The following is a 22,350-nucleotide window of genomic DNA, read 5'->3' on the forward strand; positions in this document are numbered from 1 at the left end:
TTTCTTTCTTTCTTTCTTTCTTTCTTTCTTTCTTTCTTTCTTTCTTTTTCTTTCTCTTTCTTTCTTTCTTTCGCTTTCTTTTTTCTTTTTCTTTCTCTCTCTCTCTTTCTTTTTATTTCTTTTTACTTAGAGACTATTTTGTGCTGCCTAAATGTTCTTGGATGTGTATTCTTATACTAGACTGTTGTTGACATGCTACACTCAGAACTCTCTCTCTGTCAGCAGTTAAACAATTGCCAGTAGCCCCCACGGCTGGGATGGTGTTGTTTTCTTCTTCCTCACTCTGTGCTAAGACTTGTTCTGTTTTGGGCTTGCATAGATCTCTGTGTGCTAACAACCACTGTAACTTTATACATGAAGCTGCCCTCCATAAAATAATGTTTTCTTATAGTCATCTAAAGCCTCCGGCCTATAACACTCTTAGTACTCCCTCTTCTGAAATGGTCCCTGAGCCTTAGGGAGAAAGAAACATATCTTTCATTTTAGTGACATGAAGGTCTATCATCAGTAGGGTAGAATGGCAGGGTCATAACCACATGGCAGTGGAAAGGAGAGCCAAACAGTGGACAATGTCTTAGAATACAGTAAAGCACATGTTCTCTGAAAGCCATGACTCTAAGAGGTGTTGCCTGAATCACTCACACAAAGACTTATACCAGGAGGACTCCTGTGAGACAAGGGGAACTGAAGAAACTCTAACGTTTGGATGATCACTCTAGAAACGTGAGCAAAGGGCTAAAAAAAATGCTCCAAGCCCCAAATTCTGCTTTAGAAAGAGATGAAAGTGTAAAATCCTAAAGTTTGAAGTAAAAAACTATTTTATTATCAATTTTCTTTCCAAAACAAAACCTGCCTTTCTTTCTTCCTCTTTGTTCTTTGAGAGGGAATATCATTGAGCTAGCCTTGAACTTTATAGGTGGGTAAGAATGATCTTTAACTTCTAATCCTCCTGTTTCTATCTCCCAGGAGTTGGAATTGCAGGCATGTACTATTATGCCCAGTTTTATGCAATGCTAAGATTTAACTTATCATTGTGTACTCATACACTCTATACACTAACATTCTCAACCCCTTTATACTAGGACAAAGAAGTACGGTAAGCCTGGAGAATGTCCTCCAGCTATAAAAAGGGGGAAAGCTATTAGTGTCTTTAATAAGATTAAGAATAAAAATATCTGATTGGCCACATGATTTTATGCAAATCAAGGTAGTAATATACCAATATGTTACTGAAAGAGAGAGCAGAAGAGTGTGCAAGATGAAGAGAGATAGTGAGCATGGTGGCACTTGGCTGTAATCAGTAAAAACAAAAACAAAAAACAAAAACAAAAACAAAAAACAAAAACAAAAAACCAGGGATGGTCATGAGTTTGAGACTGATCTGAGTTGCAAACTAGACCCTGCTTTCAAAACCAAAAGGGGAAAGAAAGGAAGGAAAGACTAAATGTTGATTCATTAATTCAGTAGACCAGAGGTATGTATACATATCTACAGTATAGGTGTTTGTTGGTAGATTAAAGAGCCAGAAGCAGTAGTGTGTAATCACTGTGGTCAGCCAAGTGGCTTCCTGCCTTTGCCCAAACAGTCCATTGGTCAATGCAAAAGGGACTGTCAATTTAGCAGTACTGATAGTTCAAGCCTTTACATAAATATTCCCTGATTGATCGATTGATTGAATCAGACATACCATCAACACTAAAACAAAACATTTCCACAGGCAATATTGTGAAACTGTAGGGGGAGAGACCCACCAGCACTACAGCAGCCAGACATTTCCTGAACAGTCACACTGCAGCGCCCCCAGTGGTTTACCTAACAGTGTCAATTAAAAGTGGTTGCAGTTAAACCTTCAGGGTGGTAAACTAATCCGCAGGACAGGCTAGGATTCGGTGGGGAGTAACTAATCTGTAATATTATAGTTTAACATATATTTGAGAGAGAACTGGAGAAAGACACGAGGTATCTCTCTGATGCTATGTAGACTACACATTCTTCCTTCAGAGTGAAACAGAACTGTTCAAATTTTCATTAACAGTGGGATTTGTGGGTCTTTCATATAGTATGTTATATTGTCCAAACCTTTTCTTGGATCTACAAAACTTATTAAGATCGCTTATACATCAATTGACTTTGTAAACAATGGTCAGAAAAGTACCAAGAATAACAATGCAGTGAGCCAACGAGAGAGAGAGAGAGAAAGAAAGAAAGCATTTGTGTTTGTGTCTACAACCTGATCCTGTTCATATAAAACTAGTAAAACTATTGAGAGTTTTCTCAATCAGATTCCTAGAAAAGTCGGTCATCGCTTCATACACTTCCACAACCATGAGCATCTGCAGATATCTCCAGCTATCTTCCTGATGTCTACATGTAGAAAGGCAGAAGAGTGGCTGCAAGGATCAAGGGTAAATATGAGTTTTCAATGCAGTGGAGACTGTAGACAGCCTAAAGGAGGACTGCATCTTTTGGTTTTGTTTGTTTCCATATGTTGTCATTATCAGCTCTAGGTTAGATCAATTAATTTCTTATTTTAAAACATTGTGGTAGTTTGGATAGGTATGGTCCCCATAGACTCATGTATTTGAATGCTTGGGCCATGGAGAGTGGTAATATTAGTAGGTATTGCCTTATTGGACTAGGTGTTGTGTTGTTGGAGGAAGTATGTTACTGTGGAGGTGGGCCCCGAGATTTTATGTATGCTCAAGATACAACCAGTGGGGCTCAAAGTCCACTTCTGCTGCCTGTGAATCAACTCGTAGAAATCTCAGCTCCTTCCCCAGCCCATGGCTGCCTGCCAAGATGATAATGGGCTAAATTTCTGAAAGTGTAAGCCAGCCTCAATTAATTGTTTCCTTTATAAGAGTTGTGATGGTCACGGTGTCTCTTCATAGCAATGGAAACCCTAATTAAGACAGAAGTTGGTACCAAGGAACTGGTTATTGCTGTGATAGGCCTGATCCTGTTTTTGTTCGGAGAAATGTGGAATTTGGGGACTTTGGGTTAGAAAAGGTGTTGAATGGTTTAAGTGGGGTTTAATGAGCCATCCTAGTAGGAACATAGAAGACAGTGATACAAAAGATGATTTGAACTGTGGGGCCTGGCTCAGGAGGTTTAGAGGAGAAGAATTTTAGTATGTTGCTAGAAACTGTTCTTGTGATATTTTGGTGGAAAATGTGGCTGTTTTTGCCTTTGTCCAAAGAGTCTAACTGAGGTTAACATGAAGAGATTTAGATTAATTCCACAGGCAAAGGAAATCTCAAAACAGACTAGCATAGACTCTATCCTGTGGTTCAGTCTTATAAAAAGCATTTTGATGAAATGGAGCAAGCTGAGAAAGGAAAAATACGAAGCGATATGTTTACAAACATATGTTTAAATACAAAGGATTAAATGGGTACCAGGAGGTGCAATGGAGCTAAATTCTGTGTTCAAAAAGATGAATAGATTAAAGATAGTAAATGGAATTAAGGAAATGGTGACCTCAGCACAAAATCCCACCCAGCTAAGGTTCCATCTTGTGAAAAGGAATTAAAGAACCAAAAAATATGGACATAGGGGTGTCTTCTGAGACTGATACTCCAACCATGGACCATTCATGGAGATAACCTAGAACCCCTGCACAGATATAACCCATGCAAACTCAGTGTCCAAGTGGGTTCCCTAGCAATGTGAACCGGGACTGTCTCTGACATAAACTGATTGGCCTGCTCTTTGATCACCTTCCCCTGAGGAGGAAGCAGCCTTACCAGGCTGAGATGCAGCCACTCCTGTTGAGGTCTGATAGACTAGGATCAGATGGAAGGGGAGGAGGACCTCCCCTATCAGTGGACTTGCAGAGGGGCATGGGAGAGATGAGGGAGGGAGAGTAGGATTGGGAGGAAATGAGGGAGGGGGCTACAGCTGATATACAAAGTGAATAAACTGTAATTAATATAAAAAATAAAAAGAATCCCTGTTCTCTGCCCAAAGTTTGTTTGAGTCTCTGCATCTGCATCGATCCCCTGTCGGATGGAACCTTTCCGAGGACATCTTTGGTGGGACTTGGGGAGGGGCATGGTGGAGAAGAGGGAGGGAAGGTGAGATTGGGAGGGAAAGTGGGAAGGAGCAACAGGTGGGATACAAAGGGAATAAACTGTAATTAATAAAAATAAAATATTATAATCAAAAAAGAAAAGCTTAAGTCCCGGTGTGATGGTGCATGCCTTTAATTCTAGCACTGAAGAGGCAGAGGGAGGCGGATCTCTGAGTTTAAGGTCAGCCTACAGAGTAAACAGGACAGCCAAGCTTAGGCAGTGAAGGAAATCATCAAAACCAGAAAGCTGGTAAAGATGTAATACAAGGGGACCATTTTCTTTTCTTTCTATTTGTTGATTATTTATTTATTTACGTTATATCCCAGCTGTAGCCCCCTGTTGTGTCCCCTCCCAATCCCAGTCTCCCTCCCTTATCTCCTTCCATGCCCCTCCCCCAGTCCACTGATAGGGAAGGTCCTCCTTCCCTTCCACCTGACCCTCTCCTATCATGTCTTATCAGGAATGGCTGCATTGTCTTCCTCTGTGGCCTGGTAAGGCTGCTTCCCCATCAGGGGGGAGGTGATCAAAGAGCCAGCTATTGAGCTCATTTCAGAGACAGTCCCTGTTCCACTTACTAGGCAACCCACTTGGAGACTGAGCTGCCATGGGCTACTAACCCCAGTAAGCAGCAGACCTTGGCAGCTTCAGCCATGTGGTTCTGATTTCAGAGTCAAGTATAAAAGAAAGTGGTTATGGAGCCTTCCCTTGCAACTAAGAAAAATCACGGAGGCCAGGGATGTGGCAGGGGTGTCCCTGCATGGGGGCCCAGAGAAGCCATCGTGTGAAGCTGTCAAAGGCCATTGTGTGAAGCTGTGAAGGTGAAGCATGGATTGCCTTGGAGATTCCAAGAGGTTAGAGATTCGGAACTGTGGAATACCTGCTCAGGAAAGCTGCTTACTTGTTTCTGCCCAAGAGAAACAAGTGTGTTGTGGTCAACAAACCTAAAAGAGAACTGAAGAGAATTTTGACATCAGACACGGAGTTCTCACAGCTGGTCTTTGGTCTTGCTTTGGTCCAGTGTTTTCATCAGCGCTTCTTTCCCTATGTTTTAGAATGGTAACGTGTATCTGAAGATGCTGCAAGTATGTGATCTGCTTTTTCATTTTGATTTTATAGTGGGATTACAGTTAAAAAGATTACATGAACCTCAGAAGAGACTTTGAGCTTTGGACTTTTAAATGTTGTTGGGGCTGTGTTAGACTGTGGGGACTTTTGAAGTCGGGCTAAATGCTTTTTGCATTATGTTATGGCTACCAGCCTATGGGGGTCAAGGAGTGGAATGTGGCGGTTTGAATAGGTACGACCTTCATGGACTCACATGTCTGAATGTCTGGCCCCTATGGACTGGCACTATTAGGAGGTGTGGCCTTGTTGAAAGTGCGTCACTGTGGAGGCGGGCTTTGAGGTTTTATATATGCTCAAGTTACACCCAGCAGGTTTCACAGTCCCCTCTGCTGCCTACAGATCAAGATGCAGAACTCTCGGCTCCTTCTCCAGCACTGTGTCTGTTCTGCATGCTGCCATGTTCCCTACCTTGATGATGATGAACTAAACCTCTGAAACTGTAAGCCAGCCCCAATTAAATGTTTTCCTTTATAAGAGTTGCCATCATCATGGAAACCCTAAGAGAAAACATATTTAACATTTTAGTACATTTCTTTATACAGATTCGTGCTATGCTGCTCAGACTGGACTTGAACACATGAGCTTAAGTTATGTTCCTTCTGCAGCCTCCAATAGAGCTATTGTTATAGGTCCAGACTCCCATGTCCAGCTTCAGCATGTCATTCTCACTCACAGAAATGTGGAGGAATGGACGATGCTAATAAATCAGTATGAGTGGTGTTATTGTACAGAAGGTGTTGGGCTCCTGTAGTAGAAATAAGGAATGGGAAGACATAGAGACCAGTGACACTGTTAGAATGGATCGCTATTGTGGGAACACTACTTCTTACGATGTATACCTCCGAGACAGGCTTGCCATTGAATAAAGACTAGGACCAGGTGCTAGATTAATGTGTTTTCTCATAACTCCTACCACAAGGACTCCATGAGGGAGACTGCAGGACTCAGGCCAGAACACTTATGTATGCACCATGCAAGAGGTCTGAGGCAACCAAGAGAGCTCCGAAGGCAAGCAGATGCTGATGTTTCCATATCCCTTTCTGTTCTGACATATGATATTTAATCCATTACTCTAAATGTGTTCTTAGATTATTTTTCTAAATGAAAAATGCTCTAGTCAATACAATTGATGTGCTTGTCCTAATTTTAACTTTGTAAAAAAAAAACAAAACAACAAAAAAAAACAACCAAAAAGCAAAACCTTTACATTTCTAACTCGTTATTCTTTTCTTTTCAGACCTAAACATACAGACACCTAAATATTAATTAATTTGTTGAGCACCTACTAGATTCTAAAGCCCACCCTCATTTTTCATATACAACATGGAACAAAATAATCTTCATCCTCATGTATTGTACATGCTTGACAGTGAAATAAATAATATACATTCAATTAAAACAGAAGTTTAGAGGGAAAGCAAAAGTTGCTAGCAAGGTAATAGTAAAACCCATTAAATCCCAGGTCTAGGTGGAGGGCAGGATATGTTGCTGTGAGGGTTGTGTAGGAATGACAGAATGCTTGCTCAGGGAGGGGATTACAGTCCTATAGAGACAATGTGTTCAGGACTTTACGCAGGGGGGCATGGTGCCTTTGAAAATCAGGCGAGGTGATCCTGCTCTGCAGGAGGATTGGCAGGATTAAAACGAACCGTAAGATGTAACATCTTGGACATCTGTTCCCCTATTCGGCCACTTCCTCCTGAGTCTACCGAAGTATTGACGTCCAGCAATCGGAAGCCCGATTTGGCTCACCTAATTAACATACCCAATTAAAATTAAACATCTCCTCCCAGCAATTTCCCCTTTACCTTCATAAACTGCGATTTGCCTGTGGGCCTTGTCAGTCTCCTCTCTGTTCAGAGGCAATCCCTTGTCCCTCCTGGGCAAATACTCCTTCACCCTCTCCTTTTATCCTTTCCCCTTCTTCCTCATTCTCTATCTCCTGTCTTTGTCTTCTATTTTATGCCCTTTGTCCCTCTGGGCCAAATAAATCTCCTTTGTGTTAAGAACTTGGTGTTGGAGCGTCTTATATGGGTCCTTTTTGTGATCTATTGGTAAGATTGTAGCTAAAACCACACTGCTCCATAAAAAGGCCTGGGAGGTACATGATATTCGGGCATTTCATCTGTAGAGGGCAATGATAGATTTAAGTGGGCAGCCAGCAGCCTCTGCGCTACAATCTCAAGCCAAAGAGAGATTCTGACCATGTATTTTTAGCTTCAGATTCATATATCCAACTGCTCTTTGGATATTTCCAGATGGATCTCCTCTGACATTTCAAGTTGGGTGTGCTGGACAGAGTTTATCTCCTCTCTTGGTGAACACTCATTACACACTGTACTTGGCTCCCCAGGACATTTTCATCCAAGTGTATGGTGTCTGTAGCCAGGTTTCTCCCAATGTTCCTGCCTCTGCCCCTTTCTCTTCCTTATCCATGTCTTTTGTACCCCTTACTTACCTAAACAGTTTATTTCTATTTTCATGTCATATATGAACAATTATTTTATGTATCTATATAAAATTCATGATCCACAACTCAGAGAATGTATGCAGTATTTGCCCTTATGAATTTGTCTTGTCTTCTCTAATATGATTCCTGGTTTTATGCATTTTTCTGTAGATGAAATTATTTAGTTTTTCTTATGACTATATAGAATTTCATGGTGTATAAAAATAGCTATAATATATAATTTTTCATATATAATCCACTATATTATGTATGCATATAATATATAGTATTATATATAATATATAAAATATATATACTCTGGATTAATGCCTCCAAAATGTTTGGCTCCATGGGAAAACAGTTTCACTCACTCCAATGGAGGTCCCAGGCCTTTCTATTTGCCTCCCTCTCTTGAGTTCTAAATAAATAAAGAAGCACGACTCCAGATGTTCTGCACTGACAAGAATGAGCATCATTTGTCAGCGCCACCATGCAACAGTGAATTCATCTGTGGGCCTATTTGAAGCTAGCTGCTTTGGGTGCCAACAATGTTAAACATGATTGTCTGTTTGTAGTGATGCCAAAGCAGTACCACAAAAGGATCAAGAAAAGGTAGAAGAATGCATTCTTGGGGAGTGATGAAGACCCATTTACGGCTGTGGAAACTATGGATTATTGTGGTGTCCATATGCACACTTGGGAGATCTCTTCTGAATCATGTTCATTTTCTGTGGGGCAGATGATAAGTGCATTGTGGTTGGGTTCCTTCAGGCATACGCTTCTGCCAGTGTGGTGATTAGGGATGTTAGGGTATTAAAACAGGATAGGAGAAAGAATGAGAGAGGGAACTGAAGCTGCAGATCAGGATGGCCAAGAATCTAAGGATAAGTTTGATGAGGGCAGCATTGTCACTACCTGTTTTACTCCAGGAATCCAATGTCTAAAGCAAGAAAAGACCCTATAGGACTGTATAATATACCTTCAAACAGCCGAGTGACATTAAACCAATAGGCAGAAAATAAGAATGGGGGGGGTCAAGTAATTACAGAGTTTGCATTAAAACTGGAGCAATTTTAGGTAATGCCCAAAGTGCCTCATTTCCAACTTGCTTATGGACATCGGAGGCCACCTGACAGGAAGCTAAAAGGCACTGGGCAAGTATCCGATATGCTGAGAGCCTTGGTTGGTTTAGGTTGAACACAGGCTTTTCAAAGCACTCACTATAATAATGGAAAGACTGGGAGAGAAATGTAAACCCAGGCGCTAAGACAATCTGAGATGGCAGACACATATCAGAATCAGAAGTTCATGATGAAGACAGAGGATGGTCTAACCAAATGATGTGGAGGTCACAGAAATTGCCTCACTCCGTGGCCTTAATGTTTAATGTGGTTGATTCACCTGCTGGATGACTGTGAAAGCTATGCAGTCTGGTGTACTTGTTTTTATGATCTAAAATGGAATGTTAACTGCCTGTCTAGAAAATTATTTTATTCTGTGTAATATGACAAATATTATTCCTCTTTTCTGTGTGTGCCAACATTGAGTAAATATATAATGACAACTTATTAGATATTAATGGCTAATAACAAGCAAGGGCATTTAAGGTAGTTTAACTTTCTGATATTTCTCTAATAACGAATCAACAAATTCTTATTATTTATGTTTTTTTTCTTGGTGATAACCCTTGCTTACTCTTCATTTATTTTGTGTGACTCAGAGCACTATATGTCAAATGTCTTGCATTGTCAGGCCTTTACTTTTATATTTAGCAATATATATACACATATACATATACATAGATAGATAGATAGATAGATAGATAGATAGATAGATAGATAGATAAGTTTTCTGTGTATAGCCTTGGCTATCCTGGAGTCACTTTGCAGACCAGCTGGCTTTGAACTCACAGTGATCCAATGGCCTCTGCCTCCCTGATTGCTGGGATTAAAGGCATGGGCCACCATGCCCAGCTAGTATGTAATTTTTTAATGTTCTAGTTTAAACCTTACATGTGGGCACTCCCAGCAAAGGGCCATTAGGGCTCATGGCCTGGGGCAGCTTCCCCTGACATGAATACTGAAGTAGCTGGGTGGGCAGAAAGTACGTGACCTGGTGACCTGATATTGGGGAGTCTGCCTGGAGACCAACACCAATGGCTTAGAGATGGTGTGGAGGAACCTGATTGGTCACCCAACACTATATAACCTGCTCTTTCTTCCGCAATAAATGAGTCTGTATCCGCTCAGCCTAGGTTTGCATTCAGCTGACTCCTGCTGTCTGTGTGGTGACCCCAGGACTCTCACCCCTCGGCCTGGACCTCCTGTCCTCACCCACGGGCCAGACCCTTAGGAGGAGGACCAACTTAGAGCAATCAAACTATCATTTGCTTGTGTATATGTACGTGATATGTATGTGTTTTTGTGTGCACATGTCCATACATTTGAGGGCCTGTGCGTGCGTGTTTGTGTACCCATGTTCACTTGTATACACATGCACATTTCTTTGCACATGCGTGTGGAGCCAGAAGTTTTCCTATATAATTTCTACTTTATTTCCTTGCTGCAGGCTCTCGTGTGGCACTTGGGAGTTTGCTGACTCCAGTATGCTAATCATCCAGCTTGACTCATGGATCCAGTTGGAGCCTCCTAAGTGCTGTAATAGCAGGCACCTGCTATGCCTCCCCGGCTTTTATGTGGGTCCTGGGTATCCTATTTCTGGTTCTCCTGCTTGTATGGTAAACGTTATCTATTGAGCCACTTCTTCAGCTCTGCCAACAAATTTGATTTGCAAAAGTTTCCTTTCTAAATGATTACATTTAATTTTGGTATATGCTGTCTTGGCTACTTTTCTAATACTATAATCAGACGCCAGGGCCAAGGCAATTTATAAAGGAAAGTGTTTATTTGGAGCTTATAGTTTCATGAGGACAGAGTCCATGACCATTATAGTGGTCTCATGGCAGCAGGCAGGCAGGCATGGTGCTGGAGCAGTAGCTGAGAGCTGACATCCTGATCTATAAGTCTGAGGAAAGAGAGAGAGAGAGAGAGAGAGAGAGAGAGAGAGAGAGAGAGGGAGAGAGAGAGAGAGAAGAAATGTTTTGAAATCTCAAAGTCCACTCCAATGATACACCCTCTCCAACAAACCATACCTCCTAATTGTTTTCAAAGAGTTCCACCAACTGGGGACCAAGTGTTCAAATACATGAACACACAGGGGTCATTTTCATTCACCACCACATATGTATAATGTTCAATATTTTATGTTTAAGAAAAAAAATAATCTAAATGTTTATAATATTTAGAAACAAAAACAAGTCGTTTGTGTCATTGTTTCAAACCTGGAAATGAGAATCGAATACTGAGACAAGCATATCAATAACTCCTGTATGTGTGTGTGTAACATGGTTGTCTTTTTTTTTAGTTTTTAAATCTTTTTTTATTTATTACAATTTATTCACTTTGTAGCTCCCTTCTTTGTCTCCTCCCAATTCCACCTTCCCTTCCTCTTCTCCTCACCTGCCCCTCCCCCCAGTCCACTGATAGGGGAGGTACTCTTCTCCTTCCATCTGACCCTAGCCTATCAGGTCTCATCAGGAATGGCTCCATTGTCTTCCCCTGTGGCCTGGCAAAGTTGCTCCCCGCCTCAGGGGGAGGTGATCAAAGAGCCAGCCACTGAGTTCATGTCAGAGATAGTCCCTTTTCCCCTTGCTAGAGAACCCACTTGGACACTGAGCTGCCATGGCCTGCATCTGTGTAGGGGTTTTAGGTTACCTTCATGAATGTTCCTTGGTTTGGTCTCAAAAATATACCCCTGTGTCCAGAGTTTTTGGTTCTGTTCCTCTCCTTGTGGACCTCCTGTTCCCTCCGGGTCTTTTTAGCACCCCCTTCCTTCATAAGAGTCTCTGCACTCTGCCCAAAGTTTGGCTACGAGTCTCAGCATCTTCTTTAATACCCTGCTGGGTCTTTGCTTGAGAATCTGAATATTCTTTAAATTCTTCCTACCACTTTCTGCCTGGGTCAGACACTAAAGGGAATAAAGGTGAGCAGTGAGTGGAAATGTCTGTGCTTGCTCTGTAGAACATCTCACAGACATGGGTCACTTGCTCCACTGCAGTATTCTTTTCCTCTCACTATTTCAACTATGCTAGTCAAATGTGTTTCCATGGCCCTGTCCTCAAAAGTTGCACAGGGCATGATGGATTGTTTTGTTTGGCAAAATCCTCCAAAAACGTGATTCATTGTCTGCAGGTGATTCATGGTTAGGAAATTAATTCTGAACTGTGCCAGTGATTGTGGTTGGTTAAGGTCCAGAAGTCCCTGCTGCTGGCTCACTAGCACTCACTGTCAACTGGGATATTTCTAAAATTCAAAGAGCCGAAAGTAGATGTGCTTGATGCATGGAATTTACATGCATGTTTGCATCTTTAGAAGCAGGTCCCCAGCCTACGCAATTTTAACTGTTGGCATGAAAATCATTCTCCAAGTGTCTGCCTGAATGAATCACATTTTACAAATAAATATCTGTCAAACGGTGCAATTACTTCAGATCCAGTCATTAAGCAATAAAATAAAGAGTAAATAGGATACATCTGCGGCAAAGTGCTAGAGAAATGTGAGTTTCCTTCTCAAGTTACTTGTCTTTAATATTTTAGCCTAATTGGGAAAGTGATTCACTAGAACCATGTTCCACTCAGGCTACTCATGGCACCAAAAGATGGAGGGGACAGGCTCCCTATGCCTTTTCTTACAAAATGAAAGAAACAATTACCTGTGGGAAAGAGCGGGAGGACAAGGAAAGAATACAGGACAGCATTCTCGTCATGTGCCATAGACAGAGCTCACATTAGAGAACACCAAAGGAAAAAAACAAACAAAAAACAAACAAACAAAAAACAAAACAAACAAACAAAAAAAAACACCTCAGGGTGTGAACCGATGAGATTTCCCTCACCCCCTAGCATTTAGGTGAGCATGTACATATAAAAGCAAAATAAACTGGCGTTGTTTGAATATGTAATCTCTGAGTGGAGAAATGGAAGTAAATGACCTGGGTCTGTAGCCACCTCAGATTCTCTATCACTTGGAGTAGATCCACCAGAGAGAGAGTTTCTCAAAGGCAGATGGAATTAAGAGGTGACTGGGTCTTTGGACATACAGAGAATGTAGCATAGTAAGATCTTCCTTTTCTTTAAGGCCTCTTTTTATTAAAAAAAAAAAAAAAAAAAAAAAAAAGAGGACATTAGACAGAAAATATATGAACATTTAGTTTGGTGATATTTTGGAAGTAACTTTGTATTGTAATATGGTCATAAAAAAGTATGTTTTATAGTTAAAATGCTAAGGAAATATAAAGAGGAAAAACCAGAAATCTACAGTAAATATTAACATTGAAACAATTTATGGTCACACCTGTATATCTTAAGGCCTTTCAGGCTTTCAATAATCACAAACTAAGACATGAAGAAGTTCCCCTGTGTCCACTGTCTCAGTATTTCCTGTGTCCACTGTCTCAGTATTTCCTGTGTCCACTGTCTCAGTGTCCCCTGTGTCCACTATTACAGTACCCTGTGTCCACTGTCTCAGCGTCTCCTGTGTCCACTGTGTCAGCGTCTCCTGTGTCCACTGTCTCAGCATCTCCTGTGTCCACCGTGTCAGCATTTCCTGTGTCCACTGTCTCAGTGTCTCCTGTGTCCACTGTCTCAGTGTCCCCTGTGTCCACTGTTTCAGTCCCCTGTGTCCACTGTCTCAGCATCTCCTATGTTCACTGTCTCAGTGTCTCCTGTGTCCCCTGTGTCTGCTGTCTTACCGTTTCCCAGGTGTCTGCTATCTCAGTGTCTTCCCTGTGTTTGCTGCCTTTTGTATCTCTAACATTGCCGTGAAATGTACATACCCAAGTTAACTTGCTGCTTTAAGGAGAATGAGCAAGATTTGGAATACACAAAAGAGAGTTATTCCAGGTAACCGTCATCATACTGTGATGCATGAGTGGTCATAAATGATTGTTGTTTGGGATTCATTTGTTACATAGAAATAACTAGCAAACATACACATATTTTGGAAGCATGACATTTTCATTTTGCTTGTTGGTTCAGCTAATATATAACCATGTATCATAGCTCAAATAAATTTTATATTTTTCTCTTCCTGCTAGACTGTAGGTTATTGAAAGAAGATATAATTATGTGATAGTACCAGAGATGGATCTAGTGTTCTGTTACAGTAAAACTCTGTATATACACCTTACACCCATCAAAATGGCTAAAATCAAAAACTCAAATGACAACATATTCTGGAGAGGTTGTGGAGAAAGGGGAACCCTCCTCCATTGCTGGTGGGAATATAAACTGGTACAATCACTTTGGAAATCAATCTGGTGCTTTCTCAGACAATTAGGAATAGCGCTTCCTCAAGATACAGCTATACCACTCCTAGGCATATATCTAAAAGTTGCTCAAGTACACAATAAGGACACTTGCACAATCATGTTCATAGCAGCTTTATTTGTAATATCCAGAACCTGGAAACAACCCAGATGTCCATCAATGGAGGAATGGATACAGAAATTGTGGTATATCTATACAATGGACTATTACTCAGCAATTAAAAACAAAAAAATCATGAAATTTGCAGGCAAATGGTGGGATCTAGAAAAGATCATTCTGAATGAGGTATCCCAGAAGGAGAAAGACACACATGGTATATACTCACTTATTTAGACTTATAAGATATGATAAACATAATGAAATCTATACACCTAAAGAAGATAAACAAGAAAGAAGACCAGGGAAAGATGATCAATCCTCACTTAGAAAGACAAATAGGATGTGCATTGGACATAGGAGAAAACAAGTAACAAGACAGGAGCCTACTACAGAGGGCCTCTGAAAGACTACTTAGCAGTGTATCAAAGCAGATACTGAGACTCATACCCAAACCTTCAGCAGAATGCAAGGAATCATATGAAAGAAGGGGGAGTTAATATGACCTGGAGAGGATAGGAGCTCCACAAGGACCAAATATATCTGAGAACAGAGGTCTTATATAAGACTTTCTCCAGCCAAGGACCATGTATGGATATAACCTGGAACTTCTGCTGTGGTAGCTCAGTAACCAAGTGGGTTTCCCTAGTAAGGGGAACAGGGACTATTTTTGACATGAACTCAATGGTGTGCTCTTTGAACTCTCTACCCCCCAAGGGAGGAGCAGTCCTGGTAGGCCACAGAGGAGGACTTTGCAGCCAGTCCTGAAGATACCTGATAAAATAGGGTCAGATGAAAGGGGAGGAGGTCCTCCCCTGTCAGTGGAGTAGGAAAGGGGCAGGGAGGAGATGAGTGAGGGACAGTGGGATTGGGAGGGAATGAGAGAGGGGGATACAGCTGCGATACAGAGTTAATAAAATGTAACTAATAATAAAAATAAAGAAAAAAAGAAAAAATATTCAAAGACACCATTTTAATAGTTGAATTTTATTCCTTTATACATATGATTATATCTATTATATCATATATAATTATATAAATAGCACATTCCATTACACAAAAGTAAATAAAAATAAAAACATATAAGTAAAATAAAAATAAATAAATAAAAATATAAATAAATAAAAATATAAATTAATGCAGTTATATATGTATATATGTATGTATGTAAATCACAGCACTATATCAAATCAATCCTTTATTTTATCTTGTTCAAACACATTATGCAACCTTAGGTGAAGTCTGTTCTTCATTGAGCATATTCTTGGGAAAAATTCCTCTAAGTAGAATTTTGGAGCTGACATTATAGAAAGGCTAGGTATTTAAATAAAACTTTTTTTTTTTTTTTTTTTTGGTTTTTCAAAACAGAGTTTCTCTGTGTAGCCTTGGCTGTCCTGGACTTGCTTTGCAGTTCAGGCTGTCCTTGAACTCACAGTGATCCATCTGCCTCTGCCTCCCTGAATGCTGGCATTAAAGGCATCTGCCACCACACTCACTAAATAAAGCCTTTCTATCTGCATTTTAGTAATTGCATTTTAGTAATGGCTTTTTGTTGTTATTGTTCTAACACATTTGATTCAAAAATGGCCTGCTTAGGTTAAAGTAATGAGTTGTCTCACATTGCTCCAAGAACAAGGGAGTTTTTCCTTGTAAGAAATTAAGCTATATCTACATCTTGTTCCATCATTTTATCTGTTTCTTTAAAATGTTAGTTATTTGTTTTCTGAGAGAGAGAGAGAGAGATTGCTAGTAGGTATATACATACATAGAGAGAGATTGCTAGTAGGTAGATAGATAGATAGATAGATAGATAGATAGATAGATAGATAGATAGAGATAGTGCCTACCATGAAGGAGCATGTACCCAGGGTGACATGGAGAGATCAGAGGACAACACTGTGGAGCTGGTTCTTTCCTTCCAGCATCTCATGGGCTCAGGGGGCTAGTTCAGCTCATCAGGTTTGCATTCCTGCTAGCCCTCTTGCTGGTCTCCTCTCATAATTTTTTCCATGCTTAGTTAATGAAACTCTTCTCAAGTTATGTATGGCATGCTTCTCCCATGAGTCTGTGCTGTAGAAATGCCACCCTCCAGTCCACATTGCAGAGTCCATGGAGGAGAAGAGTGTAGAAACTCTTCAGTATACAAGCTGAGAATCCCATGATGGGACCTTTAAAAGCCAACGCAGAGCAATGTCACTTTCGCATTTGTATCCCTATTGTGTAGGTTGAAGGAAATCTTTGATTCTTTTCAGATAAAACAGTTTTGAAATCATAAGTCAGGAAGTTCACCGCAGGAGACAGCATTTTGTTATCACCCAGGGGAAATGGTATGTACTTTTGTGCTGGGGAGCATGCAGCCATAGTCGTTGGCTGAGCAGTCTTTTAAAGGGGCCACAATTGTGTCTGTGTCTCTTCCTTCCTTGTCTGCATGGGCCATTATGCACACCAACTCCACAATGAACAATGACACTTTCTTTACTGCTTTTTTGTGTAATACCTGTTCAAAGCACAATGGACTTGTCAATCTATGGTAATGCTATTCCCACCTTCTGCCCAGAACTGTATTTATCATAAAGCACAAATGACAGTGGGCTGACAGATTTTGTTAGCACGGACACGAGCTTTTAAACTACATTTAATCTGCTTTAATTGATGTACATTTCTATAGTTTCAAAAATTTTGCTGGGTCATTTTCTAAATGTGTCCCATGTCTATTTTCATGCAGATATCATGTGCAGTTTTGGTGTATAGCTAAAGGGTATAAAATCAGAAGAACTTAATTCTTCCTTGAAATAGGTCAACAGTTTATAAAGATCAGGAAAAAAAGAAGGGGTGGGTTTCTTTTAGTTTTAAGTTACTGTAATTTTAACTCTCTCCTGATATCAGGCTTGTCTTGAGTTGATTTGAATATAACCCCCTTTAGCAGAGGTGAAACATTTAAGCAGGGATCACAATTCAACTCTGTAAGTAGAATAGAAGCTGAAAGGATTTGAAAAACAAGATTTTATGTATTCCTCACTCCCAACACTGGCCCCCTCCCAAAGAAAGGCATGTCTCGTCACCCGATGTTGTGCTTATATGAAATTGTGCTCATGAGCAGCCAGTTTCAAACCAAAATTACAGTGGGAAGTCCCATATTTCAGTAAAGATTTTCCCATTTATCCATAAACTCCAATTTAATAAAAAAAACCCACTGGATTTTGAAACAAATTAGAAGGGGAAAATGAAAAATGATACTCTCTATTTATGTTGGAAAATTGGACACATAATTCATGGCCTGCCCTCATCCCCGTCCCACAAAAAGACCAGATTTATACATATATTCAAAATGATATGAATAATTGGTGCAATTATTCAGATATTTGGCTGGAGAAATTCAGACATACATCAAAGTGTTTTGATATGGGGGGGGTGAATTGTTGGGGTAATTGGACCAATTCTCTATTTCACTTTGCCTGAAACTACAGGAGTACCTAATTATAGTCTAATTTACAGGGTTTCTTTTCCTTCATAGACACTTTAAGAAGACTAGATCTTAAATCAGGAGAATGGGGCTCTACTTTCCTTCACACTTATTGGTCATGTGACCTTGGGCACAAGCCACTTTCCTGTTAGTGGTCCTGCACGCTGACCTAGATACAGATTATAAAGTGGACCTAGAACGTTTTATCAAGTTGAGGAAAAGTCACTAACACAAGAGGAAGTGCTTTTACTCCTTTGTCCCCAATTTTTGTTTGTTTTCTTTTTTTCAAGACAGGGTTGTTCCGTTTAGCCTTGGCTGTTCTGGATTCGCTTTGTAGACCAGACTGGTCTCAAACTCACAGAGCTCCATCTGTGTCCTCTTCCCTGAATGATGGGATTACAGGCATGCGCTACCTCACCTGGCTGGTCCCCAGGGGTTTTGAATATTCAGTTTCACACAATTTCATCACCATCACAATGATGTAGCTCTGACATGCACAGAGAGGAAAACAGAAAGCAAGAACTGCACACAGTGGCGCTCCTGTCCTCTCCAGGTCTTTCATCTCCCCCTTCTTTCATAAGATTCTCGTACTCTGCCCAAAGTTTGGCAATGAGTTTCAACATCTGCTTTAATACCTTGCTGGGTAGAGTCTTTCAGAGGCTTTTTGTAGTAGGCTCCTGTCCTGTTCCCTGTTTTCTACCTCTTCCGGTGTCCATCACCTTTGCTTTTCTGAATGAGGACAGGAGCTCCACAAGGAGAGGAACAGAACCAAAATCTCTGGCCACAGAGGTCTTTTTCTGAGACTGATACTCCAAACAAGGACCATGCATGGAGATAACCTAGAACCCCTACATAGATGTAGCTCATGGGAGCTCAGTGTGAAAGTATGTTCCCTAGTAATGGGAACAGGGACTGTCTCTGATATGAACTGATTGACTGCTCTTTGATCACCTACCCCTGAAGGGGGCAGCAGCCTTACCAGGCCACAGTGGAAGAGAATACAGCCAGTCCTGATGAGACCTGATAGACTAGGGTCAGATGGAATGTGAGGAGGACCTCCTCTATCAGTGGACTCTGGGAGGGGCATGGGAGGAAAAGAGAAAAGGAGGGTGGGATTGGGAGGGGATGAGGGAGAGGGCTACACCTGGGATACAAAATAAATAAATCGTAATTAATAAAAAATTAATTAACTAAAAAAGAACCTCACAGTGCCCAGACAAGAGTCTGATGTCTGCATCTTCTAATGAGACAAACCCACACAAGCGCAGATTCCCCCATTCCCAACCACAATTTATTTCAGTCAGTCCGTCAACCAAAACACCTACACAGAGTTGAGAAAAGTTGTAATTGATGTTTGAAATTTACAAAAATTTCACCTTTTCTTTACTGATTATTCTGAGACACTTGAACAAATGGCCCTGGACTGTGTCACAGTTGGACTCTTGCCCAACGAGAAGCTCTTGGGAAAACTGTTAGCTTTTTGGCACCGTCATCAGTAATATCTTTACCACTTCCTCTAGCTTAGAAACCCATCCCTCGGGTTGGATTGGCAGCACCAACATGAGGCTCCTTAGCAGTTCAGAAATAGACCTGGTCAAATTTCAGGGTATTTGACAAAGCAGTGACATAATGGTCCTTGCTGACATTAGAATGTCAAGCAGTAATGTGGTTGTCCAGTGAATGGCTGATAGTAAGTTTAGGAAGACTGTGCTTTAAAACAGAGCGACTGCTTTATGCCGAAGCTCTATTTGCTTCCTTGCCACCCAACATATAGATGTATGTGTTCACACACATATCCTCAGTTATCTATGAAATAATAGTGTTATGCCCAAGGAAACAGCTGTATTTTATCTGTCCTAAACACTGAGAGTTCACCATTTTCTCCACATTCAAGTTATTCCCACACATTGATGAATTTTTTTTTATGCTTTCTGTTTGTATTCCAGCAGGGAGAGGTTTCCCACCTGTTCTCACCTCCTTGCCTGGCAGATATTGTAATAGTAGCAAAGGAGCAGAATCCATCCCCGTACATTTTTACCACAAATTCCATCAAGCATACTACCCAATGGATGTAGGTTAGGAGGCCGAGCATCACATAATTAAAAGAGGGGATTTGTAATGAAGAGAGGGAATGCTATTCCTTTCTAGAAATATTGGGTCGAGACAGCATATAGCCCAGCTCAGTGAAATACTACAAATAGGCTAATTTTATATTAAACTGCTGTAGTAAAACTTCAAATGCAAGTCAGTCTTTGACAGATCTAAAAATGGCACCATGTGGATCGGATTTTGAGCTTCATCCCAATAGATCTCTTTGTCTTTGCAAGAAGCCTGGCTGTTTCTGGTAGAAGCTTACTGGGATGTCCTTGTCAATGCTGAGCAGTGAGTTTCTGAGAATGCATTTTAGCCAGCAACGATGCAGTCTATTTGCCAAGTACTCTTTAAATCTGTCCAACACTCACCGTGTAGACCTCCAATTTTATATTTGACAATTTGCCTTCAGCATGATGTCTATTGTAGTGGCAGATACTTGGGTTTTCACACACACACACACACACACACACACACACACACACACACACACACACACGTATACTGAGAGCTCCTCTGAAAGAGCCATGTCTTTGGAACGTGAAATTTTTAAGCCTTCTCTAATGATTGCCACACATTTCCATGCATTGCTCACACAAACTGTCGGCTTCCACCTCAGTGAAAGGGGATGATATCACACATTCTCACTTCAGCACATGCACCTCAGAATGGTTGAGTTAGATGATGAAACAACTCTTAGAAGGTTTTTCTGGAAATGTCTCAAGGAAGTTTGCTATATCATGGAATCAGACACAGCTAAAACATATTGCTTTCTTATGCCCCTTAACTACTGTTTGGTGATTCAATTCCCTACTAATGATAAGATACTAAAGGCGTTGAGTAAGATGTATGTTTAATAGAAATCATTAGACAATGGTCTGCAGCACACAAATACACCTAGATAACTGAAGTTGATTTTACTAAGCACTGTTTGTGTGTCTTTGTGTTTTTATGTGTTCTTGTGCATATACATGTACGTTGAGGCCAGCGATCAACATCAGATGAATTCCTTAATTGCTTCACCTCTATCTTTTGAAGCAGGTTCTCTCTCACTGAACATGGGGTGTGCAGATTCAGCTATACTGGCTGGCCAGCATATCCCTGCTTCCCCACTGCCAACTGGTGTTGGCTTGCCCAGCTTTTATGCACATGTGGAGGATTTGAACTCAGCTTCACCTGCCTGTAAACTAACCCATTTCACTCACTGAAGCACATGCCCAATCCCCCACACTCAAATGTCACATTTAAATTTGTACAGATTTTGGTAGCGTTTTCTATTGTGGTGTGAGTCATCTGGATTTCAGTTAGTGGTGCTTTGTTACTTGCAAAGTCTTTGCCTGGCAATGGCTCCGATGTCCCGGTGGGTTCTCAGCGACCACTTGCACTCAGTGTAAGCATTTTTTACTTAGTGTGCTTTTTTATGGTTAGTCACCTGACTTGCCTTGGTCTTTTTAAATATTCATTTTTAAATATGGCTAAAACAAAGGCTAGTCCCTCAAACTTAGAGCCATGGGAGCTCCGGAGTGTAATAGTGGGTTTCTGGAAAACAGCAATCATATGTATTACCCATGAGGCTGAGCAACTCATCGGAAATTGATAGCTATAGACCAAGGTGGAAAGAAAGAAAGAACAATTCTGAAAAATACTCTTGTGGAAGATAGCTTCATTTTCCTGCTTACTGCTGTGGTTCAGCTATAGCTTCTCTTTGGATAGAGACACAGCTTGTGTTAGGTTTCCTTCATTGCTCAGGCTGAATACAGCCAATTCATTGTCATGTGAAACCAAAGAACTCGTAGGACATTACTGGCTGCCTATATTGTCCACAGGAAACTGCTGAAATTTCTTCACAGGGCAGATTTCACATTCATAGAAACCTCAGTCAAAGCAGCCAACATTGGAGAACAGACACTTCATCAGTGCTAGTCAAATTAGATGGCTGTGTAGAGAAAAATGAAACTCAACTCTTTAACTCTCACCCTGTACAAAACTCAATTCCAAACGGATCAAGGACCTCTCCATGAGTTCTTGATTTGACAGAAGAAAGTACTTCTATTCAGAAGGGATTCTCTGAGTAGGATGTAGAGGTGCAGGTGCTAACAAAAGCATTTGACAACATGGACCTCATGAAAGAGCTCTGGCACAGCAAAAGAGCCCATCATCTGTGGGAGGAGGCAGCCTGTGGAATGAAAAAACAATTTACCAGCTACACATCTCATAGCATGTTAGTGTTCAGATTGTATTCAAAGAACTAAAAAAGAAGCCATTAATATTAAAAAAAAAAAAAAACCAAGCTGCCCACCTAAAAATTGAGCATCAGGAAAATGCAATTTAAAGCTACTTTGAGATTTTATCATACCCCAGACAGACTAGCTAAGATTTAAAAAAGAAAACGAACAAACAAACAAAAAACCTGGAACTGTGCCCCCAACACACAAACATATAAGGGAAAGCAAATGCTGAGGTGGGTGAGGAAAGGGAACACCTGTCTATGCTGGTGGACGTGCAAACTAGTACAAGCACTGAGAAAATCAGGGTAGAGCTTGCTCAGAAAGCTGTAAATTGATCCCCCACATGCTCCAGCTGTACCAGTACTGACCACATAGCCAAAAGACTCTGTTTCCTACTGCACAAATACATAGTCAAGCATGTTCATTGATGCTCCACTCAC

This window comes from Psammomys obesus, unplaced genomic scaffold, assembly GCF_907164565.1.
Source record: "Psammomys obesus unplaced genomic scaffold, mPsaObe1.curated_primary_1811, whole genome shotgun sequence".
NCBI classification, from domain to species: domain Eukaryota; kingdom Metazoa; phylum Chordata; class Mammalia; order Rodentia; family Muridae; genus Psammomys; species Psammomys obesus.